Source organism: Bidens hawaiensis, unplaced genomic scaffold (genome assembly GCF_021521415.1).
Source record: "Bidens hawaiensis isolate Kalapana, Puna unplaced genomic scaffold, B.hawaiensis_p1.1 tig00023849_1, whole genome shotgun sequence".
NCBI classification, from domain to species: domain Eukaryota; kingdom Viridiplantae; phylum Streptophyta; class Magnoliopsida; order Asterales; family Asteraceae; genus Bidens; species Bidens hawaiensis.
The window spans coordinates 197,799-206,521 of record NW_027493757.1 but is presented as its reverse complement, the minus strand read 5'-3'; positions in this window follow the sequence as shown (position 1 = coordinate 206,521).

Sequence of the window (8,723 nt, the reverse complement as noted above, 5' to 3'; positions counted from 1 at the left end):
ATCTTGGTGGGGTTTTGACTTGAAGACGAAACATTTAGAGCCGTGGGTGACCATATTATAGAGGAATGATAACTCTGCCAGGCCGAACTCAATACCCTTCTCCTCGACTATCCTCTCTATGGTATGGAGAACTCTCCACAACATCGGCATGGTTTGGATATAGCAAATCCCCGTTAAGGTAAAGAACCTTTGGGTTAGATCAGTAAAAGGATAGTTGTAACCTATCAGGAAAGGTTGGGCTGGAAAGCAAACCCAGCTTTTCGAGATGCTGTCACTATGGGTTGAGGAATCGAAAGATCGAAAAATGGTGTTGGCCGGAAAGTGTGAACGGATTCCGTCGATTTCTGGATCCGTAAACTTGCAAACCTCGGAGGAAGGGGCTTGGAGGATGCCTTGAGAGTAAAGATCGTCAGGGTCGGAGTGATTAAGAGAAGAAGAAGAAGATACCAATACGGTCGACATATTGAAAAAGAATAAGAGAAGAGAAAGAAGGATACTTTGAGGACGCTTGAATATGTGGATTATAAGAGAATTATCTCATATATAGGCGGAGAATAGTTATGGCTTACCAATAATAACCGCCTGACACACGTCTAATCACCTTCTTTTTTGCAGGAAATTTGAAATTCAAAATGACAGCTGTTTTACACAATCACCAGCCATTTTGGGAGCAATTGTTAGGGCATGAATTTTATGCTGAGGATCCTTAATCCTTAACTATCTTATGGATAGATTATCCTTGAGATATGTTTCAGGTTATAAAGGATCGACGATCCTCGGTATTATTTGTTTACTAATGATTGCGTTTAGTATGGTGATGTGTTAGACAGGTATGGTGACTTTAAGACGTGCTGACATCAATTATCCTCATGGAGTACTCTCCAGCTGGAATATGGATCCAGGATCCTTATTAAACGTAGCTAGTAATGGATGATATCGTGTGAAGATTGATGTTTAAATATCAACAACGGCTCTTGGACTTATTCTCCCGCTTATCTCGCTATCAGATTTCTGTGGCACGTGGTCAATTAGCACGTTGGAAGAGAGTGGAAGACTAGCGAGATTATAGGAATAGTTTTTAGTTTGTTGTATTCATTTTTTCTATATATACGGAGTCGAGATCAACAGTAGAACACACACAATCTCACGTATTCTAGTTGTTAAGATATTTTGTACTCACATAGCATTAGCTGATCATCAACTCCACACCATTTGTAATCACCTTTTACCATTGATAAACTTGACGGTGATAGTTTTCACCGTCCGGGGGTTTTTTTTAGCCGGAGATTACTATAATCACGTACCATCCGACCAACGATTACCTTTTTAATCCTTGACCGAAGCAATTCGACCAAAGATTACCCTGTTAGTTTTTTACCGGAGTAAAGATTATCGTAATTAAGGGTTTTTTCCCTCGTGATCAAATTCTTGTGTTCATCAAGATTTCGATTATACGTTCACTATTCTCGTGTTAGCACTATACCTCACTTGACAGATTTGGATACATTACCCTTAGCCGAATTTTATCCAAAACAATCAGGTTTATGGTTTTTGATTAGTGATTAAAAACGAACTCAAAACATGTTTTAATTACCTCAGACGATCATTAGACGATGGTTAATTTGATTAACACAGGGCCGACGAAGAACGATTAAGAATGAGCACTTGCGGTCTAAATATTCCAATTAACCAAAGGGGTTTAGTTTGTGCCGGTATGAGAATGGTGCAGGCACGATCAATTGAATAATAATGATCGAAATAATGTATCTTTATTTACGAGTCTAACACCCCGGTTAAAGCGGAAACGCCCGAGTGTGACGTACAACTTGTTTAAAACACATGTGACAGTATAACGTGGAAATATTATCATTAATTCATGCAAAGCGTGCAAGTACACAAGTTTGAAACATAAAGAAATACATATCAAATAAAACATCTCAATATTTATTTTAAGATACTCTAAGTCTAATGACTTCGTCACGACATCATCCTCTAATAAAGGTACCTGTAGCACATATATAAAATAATGGTCAACTATATGAATAGTTGGTGAGCTTCCACAATTTGATATAAGTATATAAAAGTCATACAATTCCATGAACAAGTATAAATGAGCAAGTAAGGTCCTTCCCAGTTGGGATTGTGCACCAGCGTACCCAGATAAACTCAAGTAAGATCCTTTCCAGTTGGGATTTTGCATCAACGTACTCGAATAATGAGGCCCTTTACAACTCATAACAACAAATGCCTTGAGCGCGGGGGGGGGGGGGGGTATGATCATACTATCTTGAAGTAATCCATGGGCAAGTAATTTTGAGCAAGTAACAAGTAAACACACAAGTCCATGTAGCGAATTGTAGTTTGTAAATAATGAATAAATGAAACTGTAATGTTTATAGGATATATATGCTACCACCAAAATAGTTAAAAAAAAGGTAAAAAGGGGCGGGTGGGGGGGGGGGGGGCTGTGAGAAACTTACTATAAGGCCCCGTTGCTGGTGCCCTACTTTGGACGTTGAATTTACTCCTAAACACAGTTCTACAAATCAGAGTTTATAAAAACTTTCGCGGAAACGTTAACTTTAGTCATTCGATACAAAACATTCGATCTTTTCTTTAAAACATAACATACAACACCATATTTAAAATATCAATTCTTCCATCTTCAGATGCCAGCGATTCAATCCATGCACTGTGCCATCCTCATGCTAGCTCATTAATCATATTTACCTGCGTGCATACTAAAAGTCAACTACGCTAAGTGAGTTCTAGTTAATCTGGAAACATATAATTCATTCTCATACATTCACATATACGTATACGAAGATTCATATTCATACTTAAACCGAATTTCAGTCCTGACGCTTTATAATTATCCGTAATAGGACCATTGCATAATATCTTATTAGAATAACAATTACTATCATTCATAGAAGTAACAACATGTATCATCCATAGAAGGATCCATATAAACTATCCATAAAAGGATCCCTAGATATTGTCCATAGAAGGATCCTTAAGCGTTACCCAAAGAAGGGACCCTATATACTTTTCATTAAGGGATCACTACATATTATCCATAGAAGGAGCTCTATACCTGATCCATAGAAGGAACTATATATATTGTCCATAGAAGGTACTCGATAGAAGGAACCATATATGTTACATAATATCCGTATAAGGAAAACTAATAAGGTTCACAGTCCTTATTTACGCTGTCACATATCGAGTCTAGGTCCGATAGTAGTTTAGAGAGATTTTCCATTCTAACTTACTATGTCGGACAAAGATCTCACATACCATTCATGTACCTTCTTACACATACCTCACATATACGATAATTACATCGTAGCATACGAACACACTAGGTGTTCTTCACATCATTCATCTAACAACTATGCTCCTTGACGATACGTGCAATATCCGAAGATCGTTCACGCACCGACAAGCATTCATTAATAACATTCATACATAATATCACATATTTCATCGTAGCATACACTTTACCATTTAAGGTAAGTGTATTAACATTCACATTGAGTATGCACACAGCCCCGAAAACATAACAAGGAAGTGGGGCTAGATACTCACCTGTCTCCGGTTTCTTTCTGAGTTAATAGTGATTCCTTTCGTCAACTGAGCACGGCTAACGGTATATCAATTACACATATCAATTTCCTTATCCTATACTCTTTTTTTAGGTTGCACTAGAAATGGTTAAGTCTGGTATATTTTAATTGCATTGTATTTGAATATCTTGTATTTGAATGGTATTAGAATACATTTGTGTAAGCATACATTTGTACTCTAATGGCATGTGATTAGAATACATTTGTATTCTAATGGCATGTGATTAGAATACATTTGTGTTAGCATTCAACTTGTATTAGAATACCTTTTTATTCGAATGGTATATGATTAGAATACATTTGTATTCTAATGATCACATTGTATTCTAATGATCATATTGTATTCTAATGATCATATTTTATTATAATTATCATATTGTATTTTAATAATCATATTGTATTTTAATGATCACATTGTATTCTAATGATCATATTGTATTCTAATGATCACATTGTATTCTAATGATCATATTGTATTCTCGTTAGGGAATGAATTTTATGCTGAGGATCCATTATTCTTGACTGTCTTGTGGATAGATTATCCTTAAGATATGTTTCAAGTTATGAAGAATCAAGGATCCTCGGTATTATTTATTTACTAATGATTTCATTTGAATGGTGATGTGTTAGCCATGTATAACGACTTAATGACTCGGTCTACCTTAAAGTTCACGACTAGAAGCTCTTAAGCACGTGGTCAATGAACGTTGGAAGAGTGATGGACAAGTGGCGGGTTATTAGGAAATGTTGTTAGCTAATATTTACTTTATAAACATTGAGATAACGATCGTTTAGAGACACTTGTATACACACACACACACTCAGAGCAGAACTCATTTTTCTCTCTACACACTAGCATTCGTTATAACATCGATCGTAATCTCCAAAACACTTGTAACCTTTTTGTGATTAATAAATTGGTGATCGATGAGTTGTCATCACCCGAGGTTTTTTTCTTTTGATCTGAACGAGATCAAAGGGTTTTTCCTCGCAACAAATCGCTGTGTTCATCTCTATTTCGTTCTTATATTCATTGTTGTCAATTTAGCACTAAACCTCACATAACAGATTTGGATACATTATCCTTAGATGATTTTTATCCAAAACAATTCTAATGATCACATTGTATTCTAATGATCATATTGTATTCTAATGATCATATTGTATTTTAATATTTCATTGTATTCTATTGAGTCCATTGTAATTGAATGAGTCATTGTAATTGAATAATTCATTGTATTTGAATGATTCATTGTAATTGAATGGTTCATTGTAATTGAATGAATCATCATAATTGAATGATTCATTGTTATTGAATGAGTCACTATAATTGAATGAGTTATTGTAATTAAATAAGTCACTGTAATTGAATGATTCATTATAACTGAATGATTCATTGTAATTGAATGAGTCATTGTAATTGAATGAGTCCTTGTAATTGAATGATTCGTAATAATTGAATGAGTCATTGTAATTGAATGATTCATTGTAATTGAATGGGTCATTGTAATTGAATGACTCATTGTATGCGAATGCATACAATGTGTTTTGGATAAAAATCTGCTAAGGATAATGTATCTAAATCCGTAATTGTGAGTTATAGTTCTATGATGATAATGATGAATATAAGAACAAAATGGAGATGAACACCGTGATTTGTTGTGAGGAAAAACCCTTTAATCTTAATCGGATTAAAGGAAAAAAACCCCGGGTGATGACAAATTTTCTATCACCAATTTATTAATATCAAAAAAAGGTTACAATGGGTGGAGTTTATGATCAATGAATATAAAAATGGCTATGTGTGTGTGATTACAGAGAACTATCAGCTAGCGTATGCGAGTGTAAGCTAATGAGTGCGTGTGTAACTGTCTGACCTAGCATTGATCATAACTCAGTATAAAAAGAAAAGAAAATAACAACTAGCTACTTAGTCCTACATTTCCGCCATCTTCCCACTATCTTCAACATCACTTTTGACCACGTGTTTGACAAGTACAGTAGCGAGAATTCTGGTGAAATAAGTCTTATAGCCATTGCACTTGATAAATATCAACCTACATACAAGAAAAAAACGTTAATAATACCAAGTACCAAGGATCCTTGATCCTGACATGACCCTGGAGCTCTTCAAAGGATAACTGATCCAGATTCTTGATCAAGAATAATACATCCTCAGTACTTAATTATTTGTGGCTCAACAATTGCCCCTAATTTGGCGGTTGATGATAGTATCACAGCAGTCAAATTGTGTTCAAAATTCATATAAGGTTGTCAAATTAATAAGATGAAAGGACATAAGTAGGGGTTAGATAAAAAATAAATTGACTAATATAGGGACTAAAGATAAATAATCAACTCCCTTTTAATTCTCCTTATTCCGGAAGCTTCTCATCTTCTATCTATCCTAGCCCAGATAATCCTTTATCCCCTTACTCTTTTATATTCCATCGTATTTGATGTCTATCGATAGTTGTTATTCAAACTCATCCGGAGATATGAAGAGTCAAGGGTTACTGCAAAATCCTTCATCAGATATTTGCTAATTCACGGACCTCGAGATCGACCAAATAGCTTCCCTCTTCCCTTCCAATACCGTATTCAGACCCTATGATTCATCAACCCCAAGTGATATATCCTCAAAGGTATGGGTCTGTTTTCCAGCCTGTTCTTGGTTACTCATATCCATTCCTGGAGTTTACCCAGAGGTTCTTTACCCTCACCGGCATCAGCTACATTCAGGCTATGCCGATGATATGGCGAGCCTTGTTAACCCTTGAAGAAATCAAAGCTGACCACGACCTTGAGTTTGGACTTTCTGAATTGTCGTACATATATTCTCTGTACACCCATGGCTCTACCCATTTCCTGCTTAAATCCAAGCCTCACTAGCCTATTCTGCTTGACAAAGTTACACAAAATGATTCTCATTGGAAGAATCAGATTTTCTTTGTCAAACGGGATTCCATTCCAAACGAAGATACCCTTCCTACTAAATGGATTAGGCGGGGTAGGGTTTCTGTATATCTGTTGCTTACTGATCATGGTTGAAATACTAATTTGATTCGTTCTTTTATGCAGTTGACAACTTCGCACATTTGGCAAAGCTTCCAGGAACCAAAGAGGGAGTAGCCGCATTTCTTGCACTGAGCCCAACAATTCAATCTTTCAAGATCAGGATCCCTGATTCTGATTCAGAAGTTGAACAGTCAGACATCTCACCTCAAAGCAATATGTCAAGTAAGTATAATTAAAAACATATATATGTTGGTTTTATATGGTAAATAATGAAAAACTTATATGTTTTGTTATGTTTTGAAGACATGACCAAGTCTGCCAACAAGCCTCCTGCCCAATTCTCTCTGGATGACATTAACCATTTGATTTCCCCGAAGATGGTGAAGAAGGAATCCTCCAAAGCCAATCCTGCTCCTAGCCCTCACATAGTGACTACCAGAGCTAAGGCTCAGTCTGGGAAGAAAAGGAAACTACCAGAGCCTCAAGCCGAAGTTCAGGATGTTGAGAAACAGCTTCAAGAAGAAGTCACCTAGGTAAGGATCCTATATTCTTCTTATCAGTCTTGTCATATACTTATTGTTGATCCAAAGCTTGTGACTTATAGGGCATCCAAGGTTTCCACTCTTACTATGGGTCGATCATCAAGAAGCTCAAGGAGACTTTGACTGGAATGAGGAATCTTGTTGCGGCTACGGACAAGCAGGTTGCTAAGCTCACAAAGGAGAATAAACAGGTTGACTCCTAAGTCCATGCTATGGAAATGAAGATGAAAGAGGAAATCAAGCAGCAACCGAGGAGGCCAAGATGTCTGCAGCAAAGCTCATATTGCAGGAAAGGATCCAGGTTGTGTCCGAGGTGAATGATCCTTCGTTTGACAGGGCTAACTGGGAGGTGAACGAATGGAAGAAATCCCTAGCTATACTGGGAGTAACAGATGACGAGGAGGATGCTGGAGAAGGGAGCAAGGCTGCGGATGAGGGTGAAGCCGGGACAAGTGGCGTAAAGGATGCAGAGGAGACGGAAACGAAGGGGGATGCTGTGGAAACGGGAAATGAAGGATGATAAAGACAAGGCCTGAGCCCGTTCTTGTTTTTTCTTTTATTGATGTTTTAATGGATAATGCGGTTGTAATGGATAATAATAATTAGGTTGAAGGATCAGTGATCCTTAAGACAATTTCAAGGGGTAGCAAAGGTGGATGGATCCTCTGTTTGTGGGGATGAAGCCTTTGGTGCCTCTGACTTTTAATTTATTGCACTTAGCTAAACGGTTAGTAGCAACGTACTTTAACCCGGATGGATGGTCCATGTTTTAAATGTTGAAGTACGGGTTAACTTTTGGTAACTTTAAGTAAGTTTTTTAATAAACATTATCTTTTGATTATTTGCTTGTTTACCTGTTGTGTGGAAAGTTTGTTTAATATAGCCTTAGCTCTATTGAAAGTTTTAAGAAATGATTTCGGGTAAATATTTTAGGATAGAATATCCTTGTGAAAAATAATTTAAAGATTTCAAATCCTTAAGAAAAAATATTTATAAAGATCTCAACCAAATAAACGTAAATTGAGAAGTAGAAATCATACCATAAGATCTAAGTAGATATAAGTTAGCATAAGTGTCAAACCTTCTGTAATCTTTGTAAAAATAAAATAAGGAACTTGAATCCATAAGCGTTGATCCTTCTGTGATTCTCATAAGTGAACTTAGGATATCTGTTACAAATACCTCATAAAATCAATTGGGATTAAACCCGTTAAACTGGGGACAAGCCCAAATAACAAACTGGGGACAAGCTTGTGCAACTAAGGACAAACCCGTGAACAGGGACAAGCTCGCGAACTGGGGACAAGCCCAAAAACTGGGGACAAGCCCAAACTGGGGACTGGCCCAAACTGGGACTGGCCCAAAGATACGGATGTTAATTGGGGACTCGCCCAAACCGGGATTTAGCCCAAACATGAGATAACATGAAAATGTTATAGACCGGTGGTATGGTACGTCTACCATAAATTGTAGGATCCTCCACATAGCCGAAGACAACGAAATTGTCAGCCACTGTTATAGACCGGTGTTGTCC